General features: G+C 55.7%; 3 non-coding genes across 3 annotated transcripts in view; all 3 read left to right on the top strand.

Annotated features, from left to right (window-relative positions):
* The first annotated feature begins 3,275 nt into the window (after nucleotides 1-3,275).
* On the top strand, nucleotides 3,276-5,168 carry LOC126357213 (small subunit ribosomal RNA). Its single transcript, XR_007566164.1, has one exon. It is a non-coding gene; the product is annotated as a small subunit ribosomal RNA (ribosomal RNA).
* A 355-nt stretch (nucleotides 5,169-5,523) lies between these two features.
* On the top strand, nucleotides 5,524-5,678 carry LOC126356793 (5.8S ribosomal RNA). The gene has a single exon (XR_007565826.1). It is a non-coding gene; the product is annotated as a 5.8S ribosomal RNA (ribosomal RNA).
* Nucleotides 5,679-5,866: 188 nt separating this feature from the next.
* The window catches only part of LOC126357256 (large subunit ribosomal RNA), a 4,222-nt gene continuing 2,669 nt past the window's right edge, over nucleotides 5,867-7,419 (top strand). The window contains exon 1 of the ribosomal RNA XR_007566199.1: nucleotides 5,867-7,419. This exon is cut by the window's right edge and continues 2,669 nt beyond it. This is a non-coding gene — a ribosomal RNA (large subunit ribosomal RNA).

The raw sequence follows: 7,419 nt of genomic DNA, 5'->3' as shown, positions 1-7,419 counted from the left end.
ACATCACCCGCAAACAACGCAGCTCAAATCAGCCAGCAACACCCACAGTGGTCCACCCAGTATCAACACAGGACGCAACGCCACGCCACAACACAAAAGGTACAAGTAATAAAATACCCTTTGGCCACACCCCTTATAAAGGCATCGAACCAACCCACCACCTGACACCAGCCAAACGTACATCCTGATTTGACACATCTCTGGCAACCTAACCCACGTTGGCCCTTAACCTAACCCACGTTGGCCCTTAACCTAACCCACGTTGGCCCTTAACCTAACCCACGTTGGCCCTTAACCTAACCCACGTTGGCCCTTAACCTAACCCACGTTGGCCCTTAACCTAACCCACGTTGGCCCTTAACCTTACCCACGTTGGCCCCTAACCTTACCCACGTTGGCCCCTAACCTAACCCACGTTGGCCCTTAACCTAACCCACGTTGGCCCTTAACCTAACCCACGTTGGCCCTTAACCTAACCCACGTTGGCCCCTAACCTAACCCACGTTGGCCCCTAACCTAACCCACGTTGGCCCCTAACCTAACCCACGTTGGCCCCTAACCTAACCCACGTTGGCCCCTAACCTAACCCACGTTGGCCCCTAACCTAACCCACGTTGGCCCCTAACCTAACCCACGTTGGCCCCTAACCTAACCCACGCTGCACCTTAACCTAAGTTACGCTGCACCTTAACCTAAGTTACGCTGCACCTTAACCTAAGTTACGCTGCACCTTAACCTAAGTTACGCTGCACCTTAACCTAAGTTACGCTGCACCTTAACCTAAGTTACGCTGCACCTTAACCTAACTTACGCTGCACCTTAACCTAACTTACACTGCACCTTAACCTAAGTTACACTGCACCTTAACCTAAGTTACACTGCACCTTAACCTAAGTTACACTGCACCTTAACCTAAGTTACACTGCACCTTAACCTAAGTTACACTGCACCTTAACCTAAGTTACACTGCACCTTAACCTAAGTTACACTGCACCTTAACCTAAGTTACACTGCACCTTAACCTAAGTTACACTGCACCTTAACCTAAGTTACACTGCACCTTAACCTAAGTTACACTGCACCTTAACCTAAGTTACACTGCACCTTAACCTAAGTTACACTGCACCTTAACCTAACTTACACTGCACCTTAACCTAACTTACACTGCACCTTAACCTAAGTTACACTGCACCTTAACCTAAGTTACACTGCACCTTAACCTAAGTTACACTGCACCTTAACCTAAGTTACACTGCACCTTAACCTAAGTTACACTGCACCTTAACCTAAGTTACACTGCACCTTAACCTAACTTACACTGCACCTTAACCTAAGTTACACTGCACCTTAACCTAAGTTACACTGCACCTTAACCTAACTTACACTGCACCTTAACCTAACTTACACTGCACCTTAACCTAACTTACACTGCACCTTAACTGTCACATGTAACGTCACAGGAATGTAGCTTTGCCTAACAGCAACCCTCTGAACATAGTTCACTGCTTGGATCCTCTGGTGTCATGTGTATTTCTTGATGCCATGGTGCGTACCCTCACATAAAGGTCTTTCGAGTGTTGCGTACTTTCTACACAGTCCCGCTAACCACTGGAAGGGTGTACCGCTACAGAACGAATATCGCCCTCCCCTCCTGCCCTTCCAAGCTGGTCGGTCAGGCGTTTGTTTGTGAAATGAGCCTTGCAGCTGTTCAGTTGCATTCGGTTGTCGATGCAGTCAGTGTACGTTGTGGTACGGCCTGTGTGGACTGTCCGCTGATGTACGCGTAACCCACACTGATCATCCGTCGTTACGTACTGAGTGACATAATGTGGCACATGCTTGACCGTACACCGGCTGCGCCCTACAATGGCGAATCATAAGGGCCATATGTTGTGCACGATGCTACTTGTCTCGTCTCCCCATTACAGCGAGATTGCACTGTTGTACGCCGTACAGACATGTGGTAAGTAGGTACGGACGAAAGTATTGCATGTTGGCCCCCCCCCCCTCCTCCCTCTGCCGGGAATCAGCGTGAGCCGTCTGTTGATGTAGCGACGAGGGTTTTCCTATTTAATCGTATTGCCCCACACAACATGATAGCACGGTGGACCGCGTTCCACATCTGCGACATGCTACAGAGGCCGGTTGACAGTCGACCGCGCAAGGGACATTGCACACGTGCGCGGACCATCTTCCACGTGTTCTCTCGTGTACATGCCGCAGTGTGTATGTGGGCTGATGTAGCGTGTCGTGACACATAACATGCAGGCATGCCAGAATCGTAGATTTCGCAAATGTAGATTGACGTATACGTTTGCTGCCAAAGATCCGCAAATGAACTGGAAATCAGTTGTTGAGCGGTTGTTCGCGCTGCAGGTGCATCGGTGATAGCGACGATCGGTACATCTGTGAACCGGTTGTTTCGGCGGTACCCGCCATGCCCCCGAACCTGAGTTGGCCATGTGGGTATGAAGCGATACGAGGCTGTGGCTTGGCGGGACAGTCCCCGGCCGGTGAGGGGGGGCCGCCCGGCGTGCTGGCCGCGCGCTGCGTGAGCGCACGCACTACAGCCGGCTGGTGGGGGGCGCCCAGTGGCAGGAGCGCCGGCCGACGGGCCCGGCTGGCGTCCCAGCTATGCGCCGGCGCACCCTGCGCGCGGCGCCAGGCGGCCAAAGTGGGTTCTGCCGAGCCCGGTGCGAAGCGCGGTGGACATCTGCAGTGTGCTGGTCCGATTGCGGACTGTGTGCGTTGAGGATGCGCCGCCGCCCGGCACTCGGCGTCGCGACGCCGTCTGCTGCTCGGTCGCCCCCAGCGGTTCTCGCAGGTGGTTTGTATCGCAGCTCTGCGGACGTGTTGGCGCGTGCGCTGTGCTGGGAGAGTTCGCTTCTGCACCCAAGTGGGGCTTTGCCCTTCTGTGGCGCTGGGGTTGGAGCTGCCGGTCACCGTAGGTGGCGCGTGTTGTTTCCCGCCGGCAATGCCACGACAGCACGCTCCCGGGCCTCTGTCGGCAGCGGCAAGCTCAGTTGGGAGCACGGGTGTTCGCACTGAAAGCGTCTACTCGCCTATCTCCGGGCGATTGCGCCTCTCTCGAACCCGACCAAGTACTTAGGACGGCGCTGCGCGCCGCCGGGACCTGAGAGGGTTTCGAGGTGTATCGTGCAGGGGAGCTCAGCCTCCTCCTGTTTGCAGAATAATTGAGCGGACGCTTGCGTGTTCGCGCGGGCCCTCGGGACACACTCCCGGGCGGCCGGCTGCTCAGCTCTCGTTGACGCAGCTCCCTGGTTGATCCTGCCAGTAGTCATATGCTTGTCTCAAAGATTAAGCCATGCATGTCTCAGTACAAGCCGCATTAAGGTGAAACCGCGAATGGCTCATTAAATCAGTTATGGTTCCTTAGATCGTACCCACGTTACTTGGATAACTGTGGTAATTCTAGAGCTAATACATGCAAACAGAGTCCCGACCAGAGATGGAAGGGACGCTTTTATTAGATCAAAACCAATCGGATTGGCTCGTCTGGTCCGTTTGCCTTGGTGACTCTGAATAACTTTGGGCTGATCGCACGGTCCTCGTACCGGCGACGCATCTTTCAAATGTCTGCCTTATCAACTGTCGATGGTAGGTTCTGCGCCTACCATGGTTGTAACGGGTAACGGGGAATCAGGGTTCGATTCCGGAGAGGGAGCCTGAGAAACGGCTACCACATCCAAGGAAGGCAGCAGGCGCGCAAATTACCCACTCCCGGCACGGGGAGGTAGTGACGAAAAATAACGATACGGGACTCATCCGAGGCCCCGTAATCGGAATGAGTACACTTTAAATCCTTTAACGAGTATCTATTGGAGGGCAAGTCTGGTGCCAGCAGCCGCGGTAATTCCAGCTCCAATAGCGTATATTAAAGTTGTTGCGGTTAAAAAGCTCGTAGTTGGATTTGTGTCCCACGCTGTTGGTTCACCGCCCGTCGGTGTTTAACTGGCATGTATCGTGGGACGTCCTGCTGGTGGGGCGAGCCGAAGGCGTGCTTGCGCGTCCCGAGGCGGACCCCGTTGAAATCCTACCAGGGTGCTCTTAGTTGAGTGTCTCGGTGGGCCGGCACGTTTACTTTGAACAAATTAGAGTGCTTAAAGCAGGCAAGCCCGCCTGAATACTGTGTGCATGGAATAATGGAATAGGACCTCGGTTCTATTTTGTTGGTTTTCGGAACCCGAGGTAATGATTAATAGGGACAGGCGGGGGCATTCGTATTGCGACGTTAGAGGTGAAATTCTTGGATCGTCGCAAGACGAACAGAAGCGAAAGCATTTGCCAAGTATGTTTTCATTAATCAAGAACGAAAGTTAGAGGTTCGAAGGCGATCAGATACCGCCCTAGTTCTAACCATAAACGATGCCAGCCAGCGATCCGCCGCAGTTCCTCCGATGACTCGGCGGGCAGCCTCCGGGAAACCAAAGCTTTTGGGTTCCGGGGGAAGTATGGTTGCAAAGCTGAAACTTAAAGGAATTGACGGAAGGGCACCACCAGGAGTGGAGCCTGCGGCTTAATTTGACTCAACACGGGAAACCTCACCAGGCCCGGACACCGGAAGGATTGACAGATTGATAGCTCTTTCTTGATTCGGTGGGTGGTGGTGCATGGCCGTTCTTAGTTGGTGGAGCGATTTGTCTGGTTAATTCCGATAACGAACGAGACTCTAGCCTGCTAACTAGTCGCGTGACATCCTTCGTGCTGTCAGCGATTACTTTTCTTCTTAGAGGGACAGGCGGCTTCTAGCCGCACGAGATTGAGCAATAACAGGTCTGTGATGCCCTTAGATGTTCTGGGCCGCACGCGCGCTACACTGAAGGAATCAGCGTGTCTTCCTAGGCCGAAAGGTCGGGGTAACCCGCTGAACCTCCTTCGTGCTAGGGATTGGGGCTTGCAATTGTTCCCCATGAACGAGGAATTCCCAGTAAGCGCGAGTCATAAGCTCGCGTTGATTACGTCCCTGCCCTTTGTACACACCGCCCGTCGCTACTACCGATTGAATGATTTAGTGAGGTCTTCGGACTGGTACGCGGCATCGACTCTGTCGTTGCCGATGCTACCGGAAAGATGACCAAACTTGATCATTTAGAGGAAGTAAAAGTCGTAACAAGGTTTCCGTAGGTGAACCTGCGGAAGGATCATTACCGACTAGACTGCATGTCTTTCGATGTGCGTGTCGTGTCGCGCAACACGCTACCTGTACGGCAGTAGCCGTGCGCCGCGTGCGGAACCACGCGTGCCTCTCAAAACTAGCGCAAGTGTTGTTGTGTGGTACGAGCGCTGAAGCTCTGGAGCGGCTGGCCTGCGGCACCTGGCGCCTGGCGCCGGTTTTGAATGACTTTCGCCCGAGTGCCTGTCCGCTCCGGTGTGGAGCCGTACGACGCCCATCGGCCGTCAGGCCGTTGGACACAAAGTAATGGAACAGGGGCCGTCAAACGCCTCAGTCCCGCCTCTGCAACTGTCTTGAAAGAGACGGTGGAGAACTGAAAAGATAAAGATCACCCAGGACGGTGGATCACTCGGCTCGTGGGTCGATGAAGAACGCAGCAAATTGCGCGTCGACATGTGAACTGCAGGACACATGAACATCGACGTTTCGAACGCACATTGCGGTCCATGGATTCCGTTCCCGGGCCACGTCTGGCTGAGGGTCGGCTACGTATACTGAAGCGCGCGGCGTTTGTCCCGCTTCGGGCGCCTGGGAGTGTCGTGGTCGCCTGTGTGGCCGGCCGCGTCTCCTTAAACGTGCGATGCGCGCCCGTCGCCTGGCGGTTCGCATACCGGTGTTTTCTCGGTAGCGTGCACAGCCGGCTGGCGGTGTGGCGTGCGACACCTCGTACAACGACCTCAGAGCAGGCGAGACTACCCGCTGAATTTAAGCATATTACTAAGCGGAGGAAAAGAAACTAACAAGGATTCCCCCAGTAGCGGCGAGCGAACAGGGAAGAGTCCAGCACCGAACCCCGCAGGCTGCCGCCTGTCGTGGCATGTGGTGTTCGGGAGGGTCCACTACCCCGACGCCTCGCGCCGAGCCCAAGTCCAACTTGAATGAGGCCACGGCCCGTAGAGGGTGCCAGGCCCGTAGCGGCCGGTGCGAGCGTCGGCGGGACCTCTCCTTCGAGTCGGGTTGCTTGAGAGTGCAGCTCCAAGTGGGTGGTAAACTCCATCTGAGACTAAATATGACCACGAGACCGATAGCGAACAAGTACCGTGAGGGAAAGTTGAAAAGAACTTTGAAGAGAGAGTTCAAAAGTACGTGAAACCGTTCTGGGGTAAACGTGAGAAGTCCGAAAGGTCGAACGGGTGAGATTCACGCCCATCCGGCCACTGGCCCCCGCCCTCGGCAGATGGGGCCGGCCGCCCGCGCGGAGCAATCCGCGGCGGGGTCGTGTCCGGTTGCCTTTCCACTCGCCGCGGGGTGGGGCCGTTCCGGTGTGCGGTGGGCCGCACTTCTCCCCTAGTAGGACGTCGCGACCCGCTGGGTGCCGGCCTACGGCCCGGGTGCGCAGCCTGTCCTTCCGCGGGCCTCGGTTCGCGTCTGTTGGGCAGAGCCCCGGTGTCCTGGCTGGCTGCTCGGCGGTATATCTGGAGGAGTCGATTCGCCCCTTTGGGCGCTCGGGCTCCCGGCAAGCGCGCGCGTTTCTTCCCGGATGACGGACCTACCTGGCCCGGCCCCGGACCCGCGCCGCTGTTGGCTCGGGATGCTCTCGGGCGGAATAATCGCTCCCGTCAGCGGCGCTTCAGCTTTGGACAATTTCACGACCCGTCTTGAAACACGGACCAAGGAGTCTAACATGTGCGCGAGTCATTGGGCTGTACGAAACCTAAAGGCGTAATGAAAGTGAAGGTCTCGCCTTGTGCGGGCCGAGGGAGGATGGGGCTTCCCCGCCCTTCACGGGGCGGCGGCCTCCGCACTCCCGGGGCGTCTCGTCCTCATTGCGAGGTGAGGCGCACCTAGAGCGTACACGTTGGGACCCGAAAGATGGTGAACTATGCCTGGCCAGGACGAAGTCAGGGGAAACCCTGATGGAGGTCCGTAGCGATTCTGACGTGCAAATCGATCGTCGGAGCTGGGTATAGGGGCGAAAGACTAATCGAACCATCTAGTAGCTGGTTCCCTCCGAAGTTTCCCTCAGGATAGCTGGTGCTCGTACGAGTCTCATCCGGTAAAGCGAATGATTAGAGGCCTTGGGGCCGAAACGACCTCAACCTATTCTCAAACTTTAAATGGGTGAGATCTCCGGCTTGCTTGATATGCTGAAGCCGCGAGCAAACGACTCGGATCGGAGTGCCAAGTGGGCCACTTTTGGTAAGCAGAACTGGCGCTGTGGGATGAACCAAACGCCGAGTTAAGGCGCCCGAATCGACGCTCATGGGAAACCATGAAAGGCGTTG

Source organism: Schistocerca gregaria, chromosome 3 (genome assembly GCF_023897955.1).
Source record: "Schistocerca gregaria isolate iqSchGreg1 chromosome 3, iqSchGreg1.2, whole genome shotgun sequence".
NCBI classification, from domain to species: domain Eukaryota; kingdom Metazoa; phylum Arthropoda; class Insecta; order Orthoptera; family Acrididae; genus Schistocerca; species Schistocerca gregaria.
Note: the sequence above shows the minus strand (reverse complement) of the source record. Positions and strands in the feature narration are given on the sequence as shown.